General features: G+C 56.4%; 1 protein-coding gene across 1 annotated transcript in view; it reads left to right on the top strand.

The window, feature by feature from the left end:
* Positions 1 to 259, top strand: part of RBL2 (RB transcriptional corepressor like 2) — a 53,856-nt gene extending 53,597 nt beyond the window's left edge. The window contains exon 23 of the mRNA XM_059668053.1: positions 17 to 259. The gene's annotated coding sequence lies outside the window, so the exon portion shown is untranslated. The remainder of the gene's footprint in view (positions 1 to 16) is intronic.
* The last annotated feature ends 23,792 nt before the right edge of the window (positions 260 to 24,051 follow it).

Here is a 24,051-nt window from a genome sequence, read left to right as displayed (position 1 = left end):
ATCTGAACTGTTTCAGCTCCGGAGCCTGCGGGGCGGGACACGCCCTTGGCCACCCGTCCCCCACACGGTTCTGGACCTGGTTCCGGCCGGGGAGCTTGGAGTTGCCCTCAAGACCCGAAGAAATGATTTATTCCCCACCTCTGACCAATCAGCGCCCAGCACGACCCCACCCCCCAACCCCCACTGCCATGTGATTCGCCCCCCACACTCTGTACCCCTCCAGCCCCAATAAACGAATCAGCGCCTTTCTGGATTGCAGACCCTGCCCACGGTTCTCTGGCCAGAGCATGGGGGGTGGGGGGGGGCGTGTGGGGGGAGGGGGGGTGTGATGGGAAGGGGGGGCGGGGCGGGCGGTGCATGGAGGGTGGGGGGTCTGAGTGGGTGTGTGCCCTGTGCGCCTTGTGGCTGCGGGTGGTCAGCGGGGAAGAGGTCGAGGGGAGGAGGGGGTGCGGGGACAGCGAGGCCCAGAGACCATCCCTCCTTTCACAGATCACCCCAGCCTCGCCCCCAGCCTCGCCCCCAGCCTCGCCCCCAGCCTGACGAGGAGGGAGTAGCAGGGAAGCCGCCTGTCAGACACTTTCTGGGAAGTAGCCCAGAGCGGCTTTGGGCAGAGGACAGGGTCTGGGGGTGGGGGGGGGGGTGGAGGCCCCAAGCCCAGGAAGGGCCTGAGCTCCTCCTGGACCGGGGATGCGGCCGCCGACGGAAGCTGCGGGCAGAGGCGCCCCTTCCCGGTGGAAGTGCCTCATCCGGACCCACAGAGACCAGCGCCGCCTCAGGACTGAGGGTGAGGATGGCGCGGCGTGGAACTGCCTCGCTCCTCACCCGCCCTCAGACACGGACCGCCTGGAAGTGAAAGGGGACGGGCCTGCGCCCACCCCACCCCCCTCGGCATTCGGGGCGCAGAGGCCACGGGCTCATGTTTGCAGGAGCTGCGTCCCAGCCGCTGAATCCGCAGGAGCAGAGGGAGGGGGCAGCTGAGGGCCTTCTCCCCCCCCCCTTTCTGCCTTCCCCCCACCCTGGGATGGAGCCGGACACCCGGCACGTGCCCTGATGGGGAATCAACCGCGACCCCTGAGCCGCCCCTGCCGGGCACGTGCAGATCTTAACCCTCCGGTTTCCCGAGCCCAGCCCAGCCCTGCGAGAAAGTTGCGTGAGAAAGTGGCTGCGGGTCTGGACGAGAGCGGCCGAGACAGAGACGCCGCGTGTCCCTCCGTGACCACGTCAGCGACCTTCCCATCCGCCCTCCTCAGGGACGCCTGACCCCGAGGGACACACGTCCACCCGGGTCGCCTGCGCTCCTGTCCCCGCGCTGCCTTCTCCCCGTCCCCGCCCTCAGCCCGCGGGCCCCTCTCGCTCAGGGCCCCGGCCAGTCTACCCCCGATGGCTCCCGCCCCGAGCCTGACGCCTGGGCCTCTCCCCGGAGTCCAGGCTCCTGCCCCCACCGCTCACTCACCATCCTCACGGGGACGCGGTCGCCTCGAACCCCTCGGCCACCCGCTGTGCCACCCGGCCCTCCGTGGGCCCTGCCGTGGATGGTCAGACCCTGAGCGTCTCCCTCCTCTCGCCGGTCAGCAGGCCTGGGCCCTGCGTCACCCATATCCCCATCCGGCCGCCTCTCAGCACCCAGGCTGCTCCCAGCTGCCCGCCGGCCCCGCGCACCCGACCGCCCTCAAACCTCCCGTCGCCTCCCGCCCTTTGCCCTGCAACCCCCGCGGCCTGACCCTGTTAAAGGCTAACCCGGGCCACGTCTCTCTTCCGTTCAAAAGGCCAACGTTTCCCTCTGAGTCAAACCCAAAGTCTCCGCGTGTCCTTCCCGCGAGACCCACCTCCCCCCCGGCCCTCCCCGTCCTGCGGCCTCATGGCCACGGCTCTCCCCTCGCTCCCGTGGCTCCCTCTAACCAGCCGCGTGTCTTACTCGTATGTTGTATGTCCTCAGTGTCCCTCCCCGACTGTCCACCCCCAGGAGGCAGGATGCTGGTCTGTCTTCTCCACGGCGGGTCCCAGCACCTAGGACAGCGCCCGGCACCAGGATGCTGAAGTGGCGGCTGGAGGGAGGACTCGCTGCCTGGCTGGCTCCCGTCCGCGCTGCCCTCCGGGGGCTCTCAGAGGCGCTTTGATGGGTGTAACCTGCCTCCTGCTCACCAGGCTGCTTGCCTGGGCATCGCCTCCAGGAGTTACAGCACACCAGGTGGGCGACTCAGTGAGAAAGTAGCCGCGGTGGGAGGGGAGGCGGGGACAGGACACCCCACCGCGCCCAGCTCAGGCCTGGGATCTGTGAAAGAACAGCCTCTCTGCCGTGGCAGAGGCAGGGAGGGACGGGGACAGAGGGGTCCCAGCGCCCTGTCCGGCCAGGGACAGCCCCTCCGGCTCACACAGCACCCCCGCCCGCCCCGCCCTCGGAACGCACTGTCTCATCAACTCATGTCGGCACCGAGACACAGTGTGCGCCTCAGTCCTCGGGGTCAGGGGTCAACTAAGAGGAGGGGGGACGCAGCTTCCCAGGGACAGATGGGGGGCGGGGGGCTGCTCTCCCAGGTCTTTCCAAGCATGTGGGGAGCACGCGGGGTCCTGGGCTTGGCCAGTGCCGCTGCCGGGGTGCCGGGCTCCCCCGGGGCTGGCCTGCTGCCGGCTCCTGGACACTGGTCCCCGAGGGGCCTGGCAACCTGGGCACGGCGCTGCCCCTCCATCCCAGCGCCACTTGCCGGTGGCCTCCTGGCAGAGCCTCCTTTCTGCCCTTTCAGGCTGGACCGGTGCTCCCAGAGCGCACCTCCCAGCCCCCCGTCTCAGCACCTCTCTTCCTCCCCAGGCCCAGCCTCAGCGGGCACATGGGGGTCAGTGTCAGGGACCCGCTCCCTGTGCACCGCTGCCCGCAGGACGGAACCGCCAGTGCCCGCCTGCCCCCCACACACGCTCCTCTGTGGCGAGACCAGAGCACAACACCATCCATTTGGACGTTAACCGTGGCTCCTCCCCCCCCCACCCCCCCCCCCCCGCCGGCCCCCAGCGGTCCCTGCCTCCCGAGGCCCAGCAGCAGGCACCCAGGACGCCTTCCCTGCGGGCCTGCCCCAGCGCCCTCGGCCCTCCCCCCCCCAGGGCAGCGCACTCAGGGCAGGGCTGGCCATGGGGCCTGTCCGCTCGCCCACCTGCCTGTCCGGCAAGGTCAGGGTGATGGGGAGGCGCGAAGGCTGCAGCTTCCCTCCCCACAGCAATCACCAGCCCCTTTGATCTGTGGGGGAACCGGGGCTCTGCCCGCCCCCCCCCTCACGCCCCCCCACCAGGCCGGCCTTTGAAGAAGCTCACTCCATAATTCAGGGTTTGAATCGCGTTCTAAATGGCAGTTAGAAATTGCACGTGGCAGTTCACAATGAAATTTAGCCTGACAGCTTGGACATAAAACTAAAAATAAATGACTTCACATCCAAATAATAAGTAATAACAATGTTAGCCTGCATGAGGACGGCGGGGCTGGATTCAAATGCAATATTAATTTTCGGGATATGAGTGACTGGGGAGAGACAGAGGCAAAGAGGCCAGCCCTTCACATACCCATCGTCTCCTCTTATCCCCCAGGCGACCGGCTGCCTTCCCGCCACCGCGCGGCAATTATGTGGTGTAATGGAGGCAGCGCAAATAAGCAGGAAGATTTCATTAAACCAAATGAGCAAATCATCTGCGTATTATTGCGGTTTGATTGACACTGACAAGTGTCCCGCCGACACCGCGGTGCATAGGATAGAGAAGCTGCCGGGAAAGCTCTTGATAATGTTGCTCTTGATAAAGTTGCCGGCCACCCTCTCTAAGTAAATAACGGCGAGAGCGGGGTGACGCATATTAATTTCCCCCGCCTGCGGCCGCCCCAACGGAGGAGGAGAGCAGTAGCCGCGGCATTTCCTATGAATACCGAGATTGCATCCACGATTCGCACCGACTTTCCGATAATATATTAATATTAAAACTAAAGGTCATTCCGCAGAACAGCTAAGCTGCCTGAGCTCCAACCTTTACACCAATAACACTCCGGGAAGTCAGCGAGAAGTATTTGAATACTTGCTGTGGGGGGGGGGGGGTGGATTTTTTTTTTTTTTTAATTTTATTTGGGAGGTTGGCTGGCGAAGGCGTGCTCTGCTGGCCCCTCACCGCCGGCCTGCTCCTGGGGCGGTGGAAGGGCCACCCCGAGGAAGGCTGCGTCTGGGCGCGGGGAGGCAGGTGATTAGCTGCCACAGGCCTGGGGCCTTCGCTCCCGCTAATGATTCCCTCCTGAGCGCGACGCCAGCCCGCACTCCACCCGCGGAGTCAGCACAAACCTGTCCTGGCTGCTGGGGCGCTCACAGCCGAGGACCGGCGCCAGGCGGCTCTGTCCCGGCCCATTTGCGGGGAGGGGCTGGCCACTGACCTCTGCTGTCAGCGGGGCTGGCTCCCGCCACGGAGGGCCTGGCTGGGTGGCCGGACCCTGAAGTTGTGGGGGAAGGTGAGTCGGCCACGTGGAGGGGCTGTCCACGGGGGGAAGAGCGCCGTTCCCACGTGAAGCAGATTAAACGGGTCCCGTCCCGGGCGGGGAGCTTTCCTGGCTGGAAGGGTACCCAGCCCTGGTCCACGGCAGGCTCACGGGACGCCCCGCTGGCTTGGCGTTGGCCAGGGCGGGCGTGTTTACACCATGGCCATCGGCAAACACTGCACATGGGGCTCCCCCTCCGCCAGCCGGCGTGTGAACATTTCACCAGCACCACACTGGCTGACGCAGGGCAGCGTATGGGCAATTTCGCTTCCCATGTCGCTGGGCTGTTGCTATGGTTACCGGCACTCCCTTAGGTGGGCACAGGACTTAGTAAGTTCTAGATAACATCAACTACCTGCATGAACCCCCATGTGGTGCCAAGCAAGGCGCCGAGGAGACTGGATTTGGGTCCGACTAACCGGCATTCTAACAGCCTCTGTAGGCGATCCCCTGCCTCTTTCGAGAGGAGAATTCGGGCTGGATTCCTCAGTGTCCCCTGCCTCGAGGCAGCACGCAGGGGACGGCGTGGGTGTGGGCGCGGGCAGGTGTCTTGGGTGCCTGGGTCTTGCTGAAGGTGCCACCTTCCGGGGAGCCTGGGACCTGGTCTCCCTGACTGGCTCAGCCTCGACTTTGGCAGGTAGGAACCCCCCCCCCCCCGTCTTCTGCTGTGGGGTCTCCCCGCCCCTCCAGGAAAGGGTGCTCCTGGTTGCCTGCACACCACGCCCCCCTCACGGTGCAGTGGCCCCCCCAGGTGGGTGCAGAGACTGACCTAGTTCCAGGGCCCTAGGGGACTTGGGCAGGAATACCTCCTGCTTTGGCCTCCCCCACGCCACTGTATTAAACGTCAGAGCCCTTCTTGTGAGGTATTTCATAGACTTGCTACCAGGCAGAGACCTCAGAGAGAAATGAAGCGATTTCTGGCTTGTCTGTTAATCTTCTAATAAATCGTTAGCACTTTTGTTTGTTGTCCTAGAAGAGTCTATTGTAAGAGCTCATCATTTAAAATAAACTTATAGCTTACGGGGTGATTGATACACCACAGTATTGAATTTGTCCAGACACATACACCATTACCGCCAGGAAAAGTGAGATAGGCACCCATCTGGGCATCTTCTGCCTTCTGTCCAAGGCTACCCACAACGATAACACCATTCCCTATTTCATTCTGAACTCTGGTCTCGGGGGAAGATAAACAAGGCTCACACGCACGTCTCTGGGGGAGAGGGGAACCGAGTCCCCGGGGAACCCACAGACACGGGAGAACACGCCAGCCCCACCAGGGGGCCCCGTGGGAACTGACTCTGTTCTCAGCGATGCCGTGACCGGCGCTGCCCGAGGACCCGCGGACACGCGTGCACGTGCTCCCAGCAGCCTTGCGGGCAGAGCCCTCCCCACGCCCCACAGAGGCAGCCACGCCAGTGGCCACCGGCACCGTCAGGGCCGGGCCCTTTCGGAGCACAGAACCGGGCCCTCGGGGCACCCTGAGCGGAAGATCCAAGGCCACGATTCAGGCTCACTGACCCCCCAGTCTCCCCAGGCCCCCAGTCACACCTTCCTCCTGCAGCTCCGATGGTCTCCTGGCTGGAGGCGCCCTCCCTGGGGGCTGACGGGCGAGGAGGACGGCCACTCAGCAGCTCCCGGCTGGGTTTCCCACCGGGGCTTTGAGGAGCTGAGGGGAGGGAGGGGCCCGCACGGCGTGGGGGGCGGGCGCGGAGGGGCAGCACCTGCTCCGAGGGCCACGCTGCCCCGGGCCCAGCAGCTGCGGGGCGGCCTGCACACCCGCAGGGAAGCGTTTCCACCTGGAGACGGGCGGCACCGGCCATCACAACATGCGTGTGGGGTGTCAGGGACCCCGAGGCCCGGGGAAAGGGATCCAGCGGAAAACGATGCCGACAGGGACCAGGCCGATGTGATGATGCCCAGTTAGAGGAGACGCGCTTCCAGTGGCTCAGGAAAGCCTCTGAACGCGGCTGGGGCACCGGGCCTGGCGGTTGATCAGCCCTCACATTCCTTTGAAACGGGAGGAAAGGGCAGGGGTAGCCACATCGAAGGGCTGAGGCTCACGGGGCTCAGGGGACCTCCTGGGGGATGGCCGGAGCCGGGCTTCCGACTACAGTCCCCCCGAAGCTCCCACAAACACTGACGGGCCCTTTGTTGGCTGGACAGCGGGGACATGTGGGGGGAAATGACGGGAGAGTCAGGGGAGGGATCTGCCGCCTACTCACTGTGTGGCTCTGACCGGCTGGCCTCTCTCTGGGCCTCAGTTTCCTCATCTGTAAGATGGGGCCAGGGAGGAGGGCCTCGAGGACCCCTCTTTGCTCTGGGAACCCAGCGGTGAGTGGAGAGCAGTTTCTCCAATTTCAAAAGCAACGGAGCCTCTCCTTCCCACCCGAGTCCTGGCAAGAAAGTCTCCATGAGTTCCCCGAGCTAAGCAGCGCTTTCCCCTTCAAAATGTAATTTTCAATATATATATATATTTTTATTGACTTCAGAGAGGAAGGGAGAGGGAGGGAGAGAAACATGAACAATGAGAGAGAATCACTGATCGGCTGCCTCCTGCACGGCCCGCAACCCGGGCCTGTCCCTGACCGGGAATCGGACTGTGACCTCCTGGTTCATAGGTCGCTGCTCAACCACTGAGCCACCCCAGCCGGGCTCTAAATGTAATTTCGACTCTGCTCTGCAATCAGCTTCCCAAATTCCTTACCCAGGACCTAGAAGTTGTGCTTTTAAGTCTTTGTGCATTTAAGTGTGAGCGAATTCTATTTATAGGGATCAAAGCATGTTTTTTAGCTTTAAGACGGAAATATCTGGAGGATTTTTTCTTTTTAGAGAAAAATGACAGTTATCAGCCCTTCGAAAAATCAGCTCACTTGCAGGCCTCCGTGGCATTATTGCCGCCTTTAATATCGCTGACAGCCTCTCGCAAATGGATCACAAGTTGGCATTTATTAGTGCGAGGCACAAGTAAGGGGCATGTTATTTGATTTGAATAACAGCTCGGAGCTACAGTTTGAGTCCAGAAATATATTAGTCAGAAACAATCTCATTTAATAACACAGAAACTAATAAAAGAAAAGCATTCCAACTGGTGCAGGATTGAATTTATGAATATTGCTTTAGCAGGATTAATGATCAGAACCCCCCAACCTGTTTGTCACGTTATAACCGACTTTTTCCCCCATTTAAATGCAAAACCAGGAGTCAATGAGTCCGAGGGAGTGTAGGGCGCCTTGAAGAAAACCAGCTCATCTTACATGCAAGCCTCCAAATTGGCAATAAACTTTAATTACAGGGTCAGATGATCGGAGTATAATCAGATAGCCGCGCACGGAAATCCATGTTGGAAATTAATGAGACACGAGCTGGCCACGCGGCACTGCCGCACCTCTGTCACTTACTAACAGACATTTCATTTTCATTTAAAAGTCACCTGACGGGCTCCCTCCTCCGCCTCCACGCGGAGCTTAACCTGACGGAGGAGGCAGCTCCGTCTTAGGCCACAGGCCCTCCGCCTCGCACCTCCACCTGTGCGCGGCCTCCGCCTCTCACCTCGGGGAGGTGTGTGTGGTCGCTGACAATGGTGTTTGCAAACTGGCGCTCCTGTAAACCTGTCCGCCTTCAAAGTGACCCTTGACCCGGCGTCAGGTGGCCTCGGATGGAGGCAGCGTCCGCACCGCGTGCTGAGTGCCCGGGAGGCTTAGCCAGAGGAAAACTGGGCCTGGCTTAGAAATGCTGAAGTTCCTGTGAGATCAGCGGCTACGCGGGCAGGTGCCTGGTGTTGGCCCTTCCCACCTGAGTCCTGGCAAGAAGGTCTCTATGAGTTCCCCCAGCTGAGCAGCACTTTCCCCTTCAAAATGTAATTTTTTAAAAATATTTTTATTGATTTTTTACAGAGAGGAAGGGAGAGGGATAGAGAGTTAGAAACATCGATGAGAGAGAAACATCGATCAGCCGCCTCCTGCACATCTCCCACTGGGGATGTGCCCGCAACCAAGTTACATGCCCTTGACCGGAATCGAATCTGGGACCTTTCAGTCCGCAGGCCGACGCTCTATCCACTGAGCCAAACCGGTCAGGGCCAAAATGTAATTTTTTAAAAATACATTCCTTTATTGACTTCAGAGAGGAAGGGAGAGGGAGAGAGAGGAACGCCAACAATGAGAGAATCACTGATCGGCTGCCTCCTGCCTGGCCCGCAACCCGGGCCTGTGCCCTGACGGGGACCTCCTGGTTCATAGGTCTACGCTCAACCACGGAGCCACCGCGGCCGGGCCCTGAGGGTAATTTCGATTGTGCTCTGCCATCGGCGTCCCCAATGCCTTACCCAGGACCCAGACTCGGTGCTTTTAAGTCTCCGTGCGCTTAAGTGTGAGCGAATTCTACTTACAGGGATCAAAGCTGGCTCCACCGCTCACCGGCCGGCCGTGGCAGGCCGAGCTCTAAGTCGCGCTCTGCAGTTTGTCTCTGGAAGGGGTTCCTCTGTCTTCGGCAACAGCGGCATTTGTAACAATCGCTTTTCTCCTGGGAATGAAGCCGGCTGCTGGGGCTCCCCCTTCCCGGCAGCGGGGAGCCGGGAGCAAGGAAGAAGGCAGCCAGCGAGAGGCTCAGAGGGGAGAGGAAAACGGCTGCTCTTCCGTCCTGGAGGCGCTTTTTCTAAAAATTAGATTTTTTTTAAAAAATATATTTTATTGATTTTTTACAGAGAGGAAGGGAGAGAGACAGAGAGTCAGAAACATCGACGAGAGAGAAACATCGATCAGCCGCCTCCTGCACATCCCCCACTGGGGATATGCCCGCAACCCAGGCACATGCCCCTGACCGGAATCGAACCCGGGACCCTTCAGTCCGCAGGCCGACACTCTATCCACTGAGCCAAACCGGTTTCGACTAAAAATTAGATTTTTTGCCCGGCCGGCGTGGCTCAGTGGTTGAGTGCCATGGTTAGAATCCCTGTCAAGGCACAGGCCCGGGTTGCGGGCTCCATCCCCAGTGGAGGGCATGCAGGAGGCAGCGATCCATGATTCTCATCACTAATGTTTTTCTCTCTCACCTGCGCTCCCTCCTGCTCTGAAATCAGTAAAAATGTATTTTAAAAAATAGAAATTAGACTTTTCTGGAGCTTTCCCGTAATACACAATGGATGGGGGGCATAGTATCTGACAGATAAAAATACCTTGTTAGCATGAGTCCATCCCAAATATTGCAGGGGACAAACTTAGACTAAGAAGCCATCCCTTGTTTGTCTGTATTCCTCATCATCTGCGATCATGGAAACAGTAGCTGTCGGTGCGCTCTGAATCGGCAGGCGGGCGCGGATGGCTGGTTCGGGAAGCCCGCGGTGGGCCTGGGAGTTTGTGCTTTGACAAGCGTCCCAGGAGGTGCTTGGCATTGAACAAGTTTGAAGAATACTGCAAATACCTCGTGTCACGACGTCCCCGAGAGGGGGAGCTGAGCCACGGAAATGTCAGCCTCAAAACACTCATTTCCTGTTGCCTGAAGCCAAAGGCCCTTTGGCTTAGAGCTGGGCAGGAGGAAGGCCGGACTCTGAACGGTATTTCTGCCAGCGTCCTTAGAATCTTCGCTGTTTTGTCCGCCTGCTCGGGGGTCCTACTGTGTGCTCGGGGGTCCTACTGTGAGCCACTGAGGAGTGAGGTGCTGATCAGCCTCGGGTATGTCCTCTGTAGTACGGAGCTCTCCCTGCCTCAGCCTTCCCCATGGTTTCACCACTGAGACAAAAACAGATGGACTGAAGGCCTGGGAGAACTTCCACCATCAGGGCAGCCCCCCCCACCCGCCCCCCGACATGAGGGCATGAGGGTGGGGGGGGACACCACGCAGGGAGCGGCTGCCCTCCCAGGGCCCCTGGACCCCACAGCCCCAGGGGCAGGTGGAAGAGGCTGCAGATCCATCAATCGAGGGGCAGGGGGAACCCCATCCAGTGGGAGCCTCCGGCGCTCTCAGCGTGGCTTGCGGGCCTTAAGGAGACCTGCAAGGGTGTCAGGTGAGAACGGGCCCTAAAGCAGGAGGCCTCGGCGGTGTCCACACCTGCTCTGCACGGGGACCTGCCACTCAGCTCCTGCCCCTGCCAGGCTCTCCTGCGATCACGGTTCAGGGTTCAGGCCGCCAAGCCGAGCACGCAGCGGGCAGCCTGCAGGAACTGCCTCTTCACAGCAGACTCCGCTTCTAGAAGGAGCCCTCTGGGTCTGCCGCGCCCAGTAACTGAGGCGGCCACGTTCCTCCTCTGGCGGTGATGGCCGGACCAGCAGTCAGAACGGGGGGTCTCCATCCCGGCGCCCACCCTGCCTGTGACCTTGCACGACCTTGTCTCCGAGTCACCTTCCTCTCAGGTTCCATCGGGCTCTAACCTTCTGGGTTCCCTTTCCCTGTGACTGATGAGCCACAGTCACCCCCAAAGATCAAAGAACATCATTTAAATTTTCCTTTTCACCCGAAGTCGGTTATTTCTGTCCCTTCTCTCAACAAGGTTACCCCCCGAGTGACGTCTGCTGTGCAGCCTCACGTAACATCCGCTTTTCCTCTCCCCGAGTTGTTTCCACCCCAACGGGGCCCGAAAGGAGGCATAAGACGGAAACGCCCGTCCCCAGGCCCCCGCGGAGCCGGCTCAGTCTCAGACGCAGGGCCAGGCCCAGCTGCTGCGAGACCAGCTGTGGACGGGACCCGGAGAAGGACGCCGACCGTGGCCACGGTGGGGGCGCGGAAGGTGAGCACGGCCGCTGCCTTCCTCCTGCGGTGCTCCGTGGACTGCACGCTACAGGGCTGAGGCGTGTCCTGCCGCCCGGGGCCCGGGTGTCCCGTCTCATCCCCGGGGTCAGGGGGCGTCTGGACGCTCTTGCTGTGCTGTCTGCAGCCGGGACGCTCAGCAGCTCCCCGTGACCCCGAGCACCCCACGCGAACAGTCAGATTTGTTTCAGACGTGACGGGGAATTCTGCGAGGTTGGCCCTGGACGGGGGGGGGGGGGGGGGGGGGGGCCTCTTTGGTCCAGAAGTTTCATGACTGGGTTCATCTCGAGCAATATCTGAACGAAGCCTGTGGTGGGACAACTGGGGCTCTTCTGAGGAATTCAGAGATCATGGCTCGTTCATGTGAAGGGCACGCTGGGGTCATGGAAGCTCTGGTGACGAGGGAGACGACGTGGGCCGGGGAGGTCCGGGTGGGACCTGGTTCTGAGGACGGCTGGGAGCAGGGCCGCCAGCGCGCGTCTTTAGGTGACAGGATGGCGAAGGCTGTAGATTTCTTTTCCTTTTTGTCTTGTTTTCCAAGTTTTCTGCACAAACAGTTCTGTCTTCTCTTACCTTTGTTGTCGTTATTAATCCTGACGCGAGGATACGTTTGCCATTGATTTTTAGAGAGAGTAGAAGGGAGGAGAGAGACAGAGAGAGAGAGAAAATGGGTGTGAGAGAGACACGTCGATTGGTTGCCTCCCACACAAACCTGGACCAGGGCCGGGGATGGAGCCTGCAACCGAGGTACGTGCCCTTGACCGGACTCGAACCCGGGACCCTTCAGTCCACAGGCAGACACTCTATCCACTGAGCCAAACCGGCCAGGGCTCTATTACTTTTTAAAATTAGGAACAAGTGATTACACTTTTGTGGGGGGGAGCGGGGGGGGAGAATAGAATAGGACACACATCCCGCTGACCTTCACGGAGCTGACCAGGGCTCCCCCTTGTCACAATGCCCACCGAGGCCGGAAGCTGTGCCTGGCGCTCTGTGCCCCGGGGTCGCCGGCCTTCCCTTCCTCTGGGCCCTGGTGGGCACTTCCTGGCCAACAAGCAGCAGGAGTCGAGCGGACCTGACTTCCGGCGCTTCTCACAGCCTGGGGCGCAGGGGAGAAAGAAGAGGGGGAGCCGACCCCCGGGGGAGACCGAGCCGCCAGTGGAAGGTGCTGCTCAGTGTGCGTCTGATGCACGAGAGGAAACGCGGTCCTGCTGTTTTGAGGGCTTTTGCTGGTCCTGCTGTTAAAATAGGAAAGAGAAGTGGGAAAATGCCCCATTGAACCCAGCGTATAACAAGCAGGTTTAGGATAGAAATGCTGAACCGACGTGGCCGAAGGGTTCGGTCCGTTCCGGCAGCCACTGCGGCGGGCGGGTCTGGATACAGAGCCCGCGCCCGGCCTGCGTGGGGGGACCTGCAGGGCGGGAGGGCTTCCTCGGCGTCGCTGCCCAGGATCCTGGAAGCTCCAGGCCAGGCTGGGCTGGAGAAGCCGCCCGCCGGCCTCCTTCCTCGGGCTGTAGGTGGAGCCATAACCTTACTAACGGCGGCCGCGGGAGGTGGGGGTTTGGGCCGGGAAGCCAGATGTTGGAAACTTTGGGGCTGCAGTTCCCGGGTGTGAACACCAGAGCATCTCACTTTCCCCCAAGCCCAGGGGCTGGCAGGGGCCGGATGCTGATGCTGGCGGTTCGCTTTCCTCCCCCCGCAGTTCTCACTCCCCTCCCCTCTCTGCTTCAGGGCATCCCGGGCTGTGCGTCCCCTGGGCTGGCGGATCCATTTAGGAAATCAGGGCGGCTCCGCACCCCAGGACGGCCCCCGTGGGCTGGGCGGGCGCCACCTCCCTCCCCACAGGGAGGCCTAAGGGACCCCGAACCCGCCAGGCTCAGCAGGCTCCCCCTCTTCTTTCGCTTCTGACTCTGTCCTCTCTCTTCACTCCTGGGAGTCGGGCGGGGCCATGGCCTGGCTTTCCAGCGCTGGGTCCCCTCCCCAGCGCAGGCCAGGGCAGGAGAGGCCCGGGAGCTCTGAGCCTCTGCCCCTGGCTGAGGCCCGCTCACCCCTCGGGCCCAGGCACTCGCTCGCCTCCTCCAGGCAGCCTTCTTGGCTTGCTGATAATTTGTTAAGCGGTTTTGGCATTTTGGTTTTTAAAATATTGCATTAAAATAGGATTCATCTGGGTGGCCCAGTTCGGGGCCCACCCTGAAATGTACCGCCGGTGAGTGCCTCACTCTCCTCATCCCAGTCCTGGTCCTGAGTGGGCACGTGAGACTTTTTATTTGGCTTAAAAAAAAAAAAAGTGATCCCCGATTCCGTGGTTTGGGGGTTCTTGCAGAATGCCTTCGCAGACTGGCTCCCCTGCAACACGTCTCCTCCAGCAGCAGTGCTGTCAGTGACAAAATAAAACAATTTAGCAACGAGACTGACGTCCTTTCCTCGAGAGAAAACACCCGTGGGGTGGGCGAGCGAGTTGGACAATAGGGAACCTTCTAGAACAGTGGTTCTCAACCTCGGCTGCACATTAGAATCACCTGGGAATCTTTTTTAAAATCCTGATTTCTGGGCCTCCTCCTCCGGAAATTCTGTTTCTTTGTTACTCATATTGTGGCCCCACCCCATAACAAAGAAACAGAATTTCCGGAGGATGAGGCCCAGAAATCAGGATTTTAAAAAGATTCCCAGGTGATTCTAATGTGCAGCCAAGGTTGAGAACCACTGCTCTAGAAGGTCAGGAGAGGAAACTTGGGAAGAGGGCAGGATTGGCGGGAGCCCTATCCTCTAGCCCTGTGGTCGGCAAACTGCGGCTTGCGAGCCACATGCGGCTCTTTGGGCCCTTGAGCGTGGCTCTTCCACAAAATACTACGTGCGGGCGCGCACGTACAGTGCGACTGAAACTTCGTGGCCCATGCGCAGAAGTCGGTATTTTGTGGAAGAGCCACACGTGGCTCGAGAACCGCGGTTTGCTAAGCCGCAGTTTGCCGACCACTGACTGGCACCCAACATGCACCCCATCTGTGTGGGTTCTGTCTCCCAGACTGACTTTGACTCTCTGGCCCCGGCTCTGTCTGCTTTTGGAGGAAACACAGTGACCACACGGGAAAGCAAAGCCGGAGGCCGGGTGATCTGCAGCCTCCGAGAGCCCAGGACCCTACACATCCCTCTGTTACAGCCCTCCCCTCCCCAGCCCCACCTGGGCCGCAGCCTGCGGAGGGGGTCAGGTGTGGCCCATCTTCCTGATGGGTTCCACCTCCTCACCCCGGAAGTGGTTCTCCCGGAATCACAGAGATGGAGGCAGAGCCAGGGCCTGCAGGTCCACCAGGGCCTGGGCCAGCTTCCTCTCCAGGACCTCGCGGCCTCCCTGGCGCCCTGAGTGTCACCCACTCATCTTGGGAAGAGGACAGGGCCACCACCTGGTGTTGCGTCTGTAATAGATGTTGGTGCCCTGGCTTCTCCTCGGCCAACTCGGGGCAGAGGCGGCCCCGTCTCCAGAGCCACCCGTCGCTGGACCCGAAGCCCAGAGAGAGGTGGGTGCGGAGGCGCAGAGCAGGGCGGGCAGAGAGGTGGGTGCGGAGGCGCAGAGCAGGGCGGGCAGAGAGGAGGGTGCGGAGGCGCAGAGCAGGGCGGGCAGAGAGGTGGGTGCGGAGGCGCAGAGCAGGGCGGGCAGAGAGGTGGGCGCGGAGGCGCAGAGCAGGGCGGGCAGAGAGGTGGGTGCGGAGACGCAGAGCAGGGCGGGCGGGCGGCGGCGGGGCCTCCACCCGGTGGGATGATGCTGTGAAGCTGGGAGCTCGTGGTTGCTGGGGAATGAGGAGTTTCGCTCAAAAACGGTGTTGGCTGGTCTCGGAGGCCGAGGGTGGCTGAGCTGGTTCTGACGTTGGCGACTGGAAAGAGGTCGGAGGGTGGTTGGCGGCTGGAAGAAGGGGGTCGCTGGGTCGGTTCCGTCCAAACACCGTTGAAGCACGAGACAGATCCGGGGGACCGCGCAGGGCACTGCCTTTCGGTTCGTTCTTTACACGTAAATATTTATAGAATGATTTTTATGGTATAAGTAGGAACCCAATGAATATTTTTAGTCGTTGGGTCTGTTTCTAGACACTGAGCCGCGTGGCGTGCCCGAAGGAAGCACCTCTCGCGCAGGGTGCGTGGTGTTTTGTGTGGAACCCATTGTGTGTGCTAAGGCTTTACCTAGAATATTTGCTTCAAAACTCATAGGGGAAATTGGGCGACAGTTTTCCTGTGTGTCTGCGTGTGCGGTATTTGCTGGGTTTGCCCATCAATAGAGTGTCCACTTCTTTAGAAGACGATGCAAGTTGTTCTCCTCTTCAGTCTGGGACAGCCTGAGTAGCTTACAATGGGCCAGTCTCTGAAGGCCTCTGAGAACCCCCTGAGCCCTTCTGGGTCAGGTGCATTTGGGGCACTCGCTCTTTAACAGCTTACTTGCGTGGAACTGGCCTTTTAAATTTTCCTTATCTACTAGGGCAGGGGTCCTCCAACTTTTTAAACAGGGGGCCAGTTCACTGTCCCTCAGACCGTTGGAGGGCAGGACTATAGTTTAAAAAAAAACTATGAACAAATTCCTATGCACCCTGCACATATCTTATTTTGAAGTAAAAAAACAAAACGGGAACAAATACAATATTTGTATTTGCATGTGGCCCGCGGGCCATAGTTTGAGGACCCCTGGACTAGGGTCAAGATAGGTGAGCTGTACTTTCTAGAAAACCATCCATTTGGCCTCGGTTTTCAACTGTATTTGTGTGGAATTGCACGCCATAGTGTCGGGATGTTGTAGAACAGCCTCTGATTTTTATTTATTTCTGCTTTTTATTAATTATTTCCTTCTCTCTACTTTCACTCATTTTACTTTTTGCTCCTTTTCCAACTTTTGAGATAGATATTTAATTTATGGTTACATGTTCCTTTTCATTCTTATAAATATTTAATCTGTGCCCTTTCTTTTAACCTTTTCTTTAACGGTATCTCCAAGATTCTGATATGTAGTGTTCTTCATAATCATTTTTCTTAAAAAGAATTGCTCAGTGTCAATTTTCAGTTCCTCGTTGGCTAAGAATTGTTTGATTAAGAAATGTTTAACAATTTTTTAAATTTCCAGATGGAAAAGATCTCGTGTCTTTTGATTTTTATTTATTTTCCATCTTATTGCATTGTAATAAGACAATGTTGTTGGTTTGCATTATTTTTACTTAAAAGGACTTATTGAAGTTTTCTTGGTGACCTCACATATGGTCAATTTTCATGAATGTTCCATGTGTATTTGAAAAGAAGAAACATTCTCTTTGATAAGGGTCAAGAGTTCAATATGTATCCTACCGTGGAATTAGATTGTTTAGGTTTCATATATAAATATATTCCTCTTGTCGGACAGCAAAGTCACAAGCCCCGCTCTCTTTATGTGCGTTTGCAGGTACAGTTTTGCCTTCCTTTAGTTTTATTGTAGCTTGTTATAGGAGCGGCTCTAAAACATGGAGTTTTGCCGTGAAAGAAAATCTGAAAATATTTCTTTACACGAGTGAACAAGACCGTGTGCACTTACTGTTCCGACTGAAATACTCGGTCTTAGCTCTGCCCTGTTATTTCATGTAATATTTATTGTGCATCTTTACCATGTGTTCTTCATTCCTTGGTCTGTTTTCTTTGCTTTTTAGTTTTTAAAAATGTTGTTGCTTAGAATGAAGTGTGTATTTTTTTTGTGGTTGTTGTTGTAGAGATTATCTTCCCACTATTTTTTTTAAAATATATTTTATCGATCCTTTACAGAGAGGAAGGGAGAGGGATAGTTAGAAACATCGATGAGAGAGAAACATCGACCAGCCGCCTCCTGCACACCCCTTACTGGTGAGGAGCCCGCAACTGAGGTACATGCCCTTGACCGGAATCGAACCTGGGATCTTTCAGTCCGCAGACCAATGCTCTATCCTCTGAGCCAAACCAGTTAGGGCTTCCCACTATCTTTATATGATGTCTATGATTTCTTTATTTAGGCTTCTGGTGTGCTATCTGGTCTGTCTGCTTTAAGTGACATATTTGTCACCTATAATCTATGGGAAACCCATACCTTTATCCTCCTTTCCCATTTCTTTCCCTATAATAAAACCATCTGTGTTAGAGCTACCTGGTCAGAGCACACAATAGCTACCTACGAGCCTCCCACTTTGTCCGGCCTTCCGTTTGCCATGGATCATTACGTAGGGCCAGTGCTCACCAGCGGCTCCCTGGACAGTTTCCATTCATTGCTGGGTCGGGCGGAGGTGGCCGTCCGGGAGCCTCCGCAGGAAGGACGCGGGGCCCGACATTCCCTGAATTCTTGCATGTCTAAACTCGCGTTTCTACAAACAAGCACATGGAAGATGCTCCACACCATGAGTCACCAGAGAAACACAAATCAAAACCATAGCGCGACACCAGTTCACACTAAGGAATGGCTGTTGCCAATTAAAGAAGGAAAATAACAAATGTCGCAAATATGTGGAGACGTTGGAACCCCTGTACAGGCTCGTGGGACTGGAAAATGGTTCCGCTGTTGTGGGAAGCAGCTTGGCGGGGCCTCAAAAAGTGAAACATAGAACTGTCATGGGACCCGGCAATGCCGCTTCTAGACATAACCCCAGGAGACTCGAGAACGGGCACTCAAATAAACCCCAGTACGGAAACTTTCACAGCAGCACTGGTCACAGTCGCCCAGAGGCAGAACAGCCCAAATGCCCATCAATGGATGAATGAATGGACGAGCAAATTGTAGTTACTCACACAGTGGAATATTACTTAGCCGTGAAAAGGAGTGAAATAACGATACACGCTACGACACGGATGGCCCTTGAAACCACCACGCTAAGTGAGAGAAGGCAGACTCGAAGGTCATGTATCCTGTGATTCTGTTTCTATGAAATATCCAAACGAGGTGAGTCCTCAGAGACAGACAGCAGGATGGTGGCTGCCCAGGGCTGGGGAGGGGGCATGGGGTATAACGGCTTCGTGTTTACATGGCTGTTTTGGGGCGAAGACAGTGTCTGGAACTAGATAGAAGTGGGGGTTGTGCAACATTGTGAATGTACGAAATGCCCCGGAATTGCTCCCTTTACAGCAGTTACTTTTATGTTATGTGAATTTCGCCATAATAAAAGTTGTTTCTCTATAGCCCTATTTGAGGGATAGTTGAGTGGGATAAAAGAGAAACCCTCCGTTCCCACGGTGAGTTTTTGAGAAGAGTGTTTCACTGTAAGCTGCCTATTAGAAATCTAACGCCGAGCAGACTTCCGATATAAATGGCGGGTTCTCTTTGCTTGGAGGGCCAGGGAATTATTTCTCCTTTGACTTTAATATCTAGTTGTTGTATCAGAATTTGTCTACAAAGCTGACTGCTTAAAATCAATTTTCCAACGTGGTGGGCCCTTTCCGTATGCAGAGTGGGGTCTTGTACTTCAGAAACGCTTCCTTGAATTATCGGCTTATAGATTAGCTCTGTTCCATTGTTGGGTGCTTCCCTTCAGAGCCTCTAATTATACTCAGTGTGGCTGTCTATCATTTTCTCACTGACTCTTTCTGCCTCTTCCTTTTGTTTTCTTGGCTTTCATGTCTATCCACTACTTTCCTTAGTCCACTCTCAGTAATATTTCTTTCCTCTTAGGTACCTAAAATAATCTCTCTCCTAACATCACTTCCCATTTCATAAGTTCCAGTTTGTCAATTTCTATTCTGAGTTTTACATTTCTGATCTGTTCCCCACCACCCCCCACCCACCCACCCATCTGCAATTGCTTATTTAATTATATTTAACTAGAGGCCCAGTGCATGAAATTTGTGCAAGGGGTTCGGCCCTTGCAGCCTGGCTTTGCCCGGAAGGACGTCTGGAAGGTCATTCGGCTGTCCGGTCTAATTAGCATATTACGCTTCATTATTATAGATTCCTATCGGAATATTGTATTTCATTTTCTTTTTGCATCAGGGCTGGTTTTGTTGATTACTTCTGGAGTTTTTTTCACCTACTGAAAAGTTTTTCTTAACTTTTACAAAAGTGAAGTGTATCATCAATTTAGAAAAGTAAACAGCTGGTAACCCAATGCTTCGCTTCCCCCCCCCCCCCATCTTAAAACACCACCGTTCAGACTCTATCGCCTGCCAGGCTTTATCCCAACGCCACTCACCATAAAGGGTGGCATCCTTTCTGCCATCTCGTTAGGGAGCAGCCCAGTTTCAAAGTCCCATCCGGAAGTCCTGCTTCCTAGGGCCTCTCCTGGCATCTGCTCTGAGCCTGGGTCCCCCGGGCTTGGCCAGCCTGAAACAGGGGCTCACATGCAGGCCCCCGATTGGGGAATTGGCCCCAGAGCAGTGGTTCTCAGCCTTCCTAATGCCGCGACCCTTTAATACAGTCCCTCATGTTGTGGTGACCCCCAATTTCATTGTTACAAATTGAACGTTATTAAAGCATAGTGATGCATCACAAAAACAATATGTAATTATATATGTGTTTTCCAATGGTCTGAGGTGACCCCTGCGAAAGGGTAATTTGACCCCCAAAGGGGTCGCGACCCACAGGTTGAGAACCGCTGCCCTAGAGGCAGGAGGGGGGGAAGACCTAAGGGAAGGGGAGCCCTACCTCTCCTGGGTCAGCAGGTTGATCTGGGAGGGATGGGCTCACTTCTGCTGGAACCCTAGTGACTGTGCTGGGGTTGTCCATCTGGGGGGTGGGAAGGGGAAGTGTTAACCCGCTGGCTCCTGGCTCCCAGCGGCCAAGAGCTCCCCAGGGTGCTCACGTCCATGCTTGTGAATAAACTGTAAAGAGGGAGGATGCAGGCGGGCGCCCCCCCCTGTCCCCCCCCCCCCCCCCACCCCAGCACCTCCTGCTGTTCTCCAACAGCTCCGCTGTTTCCGCCAGGCAGCCGGCACTCGGGGTTGTGGGGGGCGGGGGTCTGATGCTTTAGGGTCTCCTCTTTGCCTGCGGTTTTCAGGAGCTTTTCTGCGCTGGGTCCTCAGTGATTTTCGTTGTGTGGACCCCGCTTGGCCACACTGGACTGAGTCGTTCTTACGTCTGTGCCTCATGAGTGTTCTGGAAAAGTCTTCGCCATTGTCTCTTGGAACAGTGATTCCAATTCTCTTGTTCCTCTCCTGGGACTTCAGTGATCTGTGTAGCTTTCCACACAGTCCCATGTCTGTGAACTCCCCCCTCCGCACTTCAGAAAATGTTGTTTATTTTCTTTCCTTGCATCGTCATTTGTTTTCCTGTTCCCTCTTCCGTTGTGCCTGATTTGCTGCTAGGCCCACTTGGTGAATTCTTTATGTCAGTCACACTTACACAATTTCCACTTGTTTTTTTTTTTAAAATAATGTGCAATTCCGTGTCAAACTTCTCAAGATTTCTAACTGCGTGAACACACTGAGCAGCTGTTTGGAGGTTCACAGGTGATGGCTGCACGATCTGAACTCCTTGTTTCCCCGTCTGTCTGCGGTCATGTGGCCTCGCCTCCTCGTGTGCCCGGCTCGTTTCCTGGGCACCAAACACCGTAACAACGAAGCGGAGGGACTCCGCGGGCGTAACTGGAGCCTGAGCGTTCACGGAGGCACCTCGGTCCCTGCTGGACCCGAAGCTTCAGTCTGGGCCCTCAGAGCCCCACGTCTGCTGGAGCCCTGGCCGCCTCCCGCCCGGCCTGCCCCGGCGTGCTTTTCCAGACCTGGTGCCCGCCTCTCACAGCCCAGCGGCGGGAGGCACTCGGACTTTTTCAAACACTTTGTATATTTATAGTCTGTGTGTGTGTGCGCGTATGTGTGTGTGTGTTTGTGTGTGTATGTGTGTGATGTGCGCGCAACGTGTATGTGTGTGCGCGCGCATGTGCGTATGTGTGCGCACGTGTGCACGTGTGCACGTGTGTATGTGTGTATGTGTGTATGTGTGTGATGTGTGCACGATGTGTATGTGTATGTGTGCGCACGTGTATGTGTGCGCACGTGCGCATGTGTGTGATGTGTATGTGTGTGTGTGTGTGTGTGTGTGTGTGTAAAATCAGCTTTCCCAGTTGTTCTTCACACACAGGGTGGGCCAACCCATCCAGTCCGCCATCACTGGAGCACAACTCCTTCCTGCTGAAAAGCTTCGATTCCCATTTTTATTTCTGATGGAAATGGATGGGGGCTTCTCTTTTTAATGGAAACTTGCTTTGCATTTCCCTGGACTAGCGAGGGCAGATCATCAATCCTGGGGGGAGGGGGCGGTACAGGGTTTCTTAGCTCGAGCGGCCTCTTCTTGGACGGGAACGCGCTCCCGCACGAAGCGACCGGTGGGCTTGTGTGGGGATTGATGCCCTCCGCCCAGTCTTCCTTCTGGCTTCTCCGGGCTCAGGCTCAGCTGGTTTCTCCTTTCGCTGACTGGCTGTGCCTCCCAGGGACGCCCCGCCCTTCCACATGCCCCCTCTCCCGGAAGGGGTGTCTCTCCAGGGCTGGGGCCTCCGGTCCTGACACCCCCAGGCCCTGCCTTTCGCCCCCCAGCAGCCAGGCCTCGGGCACAGCTTCAAACCTGTTCCTACCTTCCCGGCTCAGCTCGGGCGGCCCTTCTACGGGGGGTGGGGGTGGGGGTTGGGGGGGAGCCCCGGTTGGCAGTATCCGTGTCCTACCACCTCGCACCTCCCCTCACGCTCCGCCCTCGCCTTCCTCCCTTCGCTGTGGGCCTCTGCGCTGAGCTCTGCAGAATTTTGTCTCCTAGTTATATTGTTAAATGGGTTATTTCTTGTCCTATTAGAGTCCAGGGCAATGACGATGCATACTGTTAACTTCTAGTGAGAGTGACTTTTTAGCTACCCTTTTGCTACCGATTTCTAATTTCATTGCATTTTACTGAGAGAAGCAGTTTTGATTCTCAGGAATTGAGACTTCCTTTGTGACTGAGTTCACAGCTGATTTTTAAAAAATGTTCTGTGTGCATTCTGTATGCGTTCAAGTTTAGTAATGATATTATGCGGATCTCCTAGACTTAGTGGTTTTGACCTATCGCTCTCGGGGAGTTAAAGTCTCCCGAACTCGCTGCAGCCACGGCATTTTGCCCGTTGCTCTGTCAGCTCCGGCTCCACGCATTTTGAGGCTATACCGTTAGGTGCGTCTACGCTCACGTTCATTGTGTCTCCCACCCCTTTCCGTTTCCTGTACGAAACGTCCGTTCTTGTTCCTTGTTTCCCACTGATTGTGTCTGACGTTGAAACAGTCCCCTGCCTTAGTGTTTACATCCTCATCACATCTCTCTTGTTTAGAAACGCCAACCTCTGTGCTGTATGTGGTCTCTTCAGTGTTCTAAAATCTCTCATTTTCCCTGTTGTTAATGACGACGTGTGTAACTCTGACAAAAACATTCATACCAACCAAAGCTTGATTTCAGTGACACATTCCCTTCCATGGAAACGGAATCATGCGCCCGTTCCTTACCTGTGGTTTCTGGGGGACACTCTGAGCTATAGCCTCTGTTACTTCGCTGCAAAAAGGTACAAGAAGCGAAGATAGAAAAGCTAGCTTGTTGTTCCCTTATTTCACGTCGGCTAAGACTCCCCTGCCACGTGAATCCAGGAAGGTCTGAACACGGGGACCCCCGGGAAGGCCGCTGGAGGAGCTGTGAGAGGTGCTGGCACCTGCATTAGTGGCTGTACCACCAGGAAGGGGGCGCTTTCACGAAAAATGATGGGGGGTGGGGGGCAGACAGGCGGGAGGAGGTGTGCAGCTGCATACAGGCGCCAGCAGGACAGGCGACAGAAATATAAAGACCACGGTGGCGGGTCCAGCTCAGCAAGAACACGCGGGGCGGGCAGTGCGGAGAGCGGCGAGTCTCAGTGAAGAGCCAGAGGAGCCAAAGCTGGCGGGAAAGCCCGCAGGTGTCCGCCGGGGAGACCCCGAGCTCGCATGGGAAACAGCGAAGGGGAAACGCTAACGTGTTAGCCCGTGTTACACGGGGAGCGGGAAGGGCAGGGGCAGAGGCGTGAGTGCCAGGAACGCGGGCTGCTGCTCCAGGTCAGACCGTAAGTGCAGGCCACGGGCGGCACTTGGAAATGGAAGGGAACACTGTCTTGTCAGGTAAAACGGGTCAGGCCCTGACCGGCTTGGCTCAGTGGATGGAGCGTCGGCCTGAGGACTGAAGGGTCCCGGGTTCAATTCCGGTCAAGGGCATGGACCTGGGTTGCGGGCACATCCCCAGTAGGGGGTGTGCAGGAGGCAGCTGATCGATGTTTCTCTCTCATCGATGTTTCTCTCTATCCCTCTCCCTTCTTCTCTGTAAAAAATCAATAAAATATATATTTTTTAAAAAGGGGTTCAGGCTGAGCTGTTCGCTGAACCGACAGCCTCGGTTTCTATGACACGTGCTCCTCGAGCTGACAGTCCAGCTTCCTGGCTGACCTGGAGGCTGTCTTGTTCTGAGCGACGGGGAGGGAAGCTGTGCTGGCTCCACTCATGGGCCTGATTAGGCGTGAGGCCCAGTTCCTCTGAGTTAAGGTGGTCGGGGGCCTGCAGGCAGGAGTGACCTGTTAGAATGTGCGCTCATGGCTGGGGATGAGCTATCGCCCGGACATTGTCAATCACTTGATACTTGTATATGCTCCACGCGCTCCCTTGGTCGTTTTATACGACATCAAGATGACATTTTATGGTCAAATTTGTTCACAGACATGCTTCACATTTTGCTCGCGAGTGCATAAGGAAATCATTCCAAATTCAGCAATAGTGCCAGTTTGACTAAAAAAGTTAGTTTCCATATCCACAAAAATGTTAATCGGATTCTTGTTAGAACATGTGTAAGAAGTGGTCCGCGTTGTCGCAGCGCTTGATGTCAGATTACTAAA

Source organism: Myotis daubentonii, chromosome 15, assembly GCF_963259705.1.
Source record: "Myotis daubentonii chromosome 15, mMyoDau2.1, whole genome shotgun sequence".
Lineage (NCBI taxonomy): Eukaryota > Metazoa > Chordata > Mammalia > Chiroptera > Vespertilionidae > Myotis > Myotis daubentonii.
This window is presented reverse-complemented; position numbering and strand designations above follow the sequence as displayed.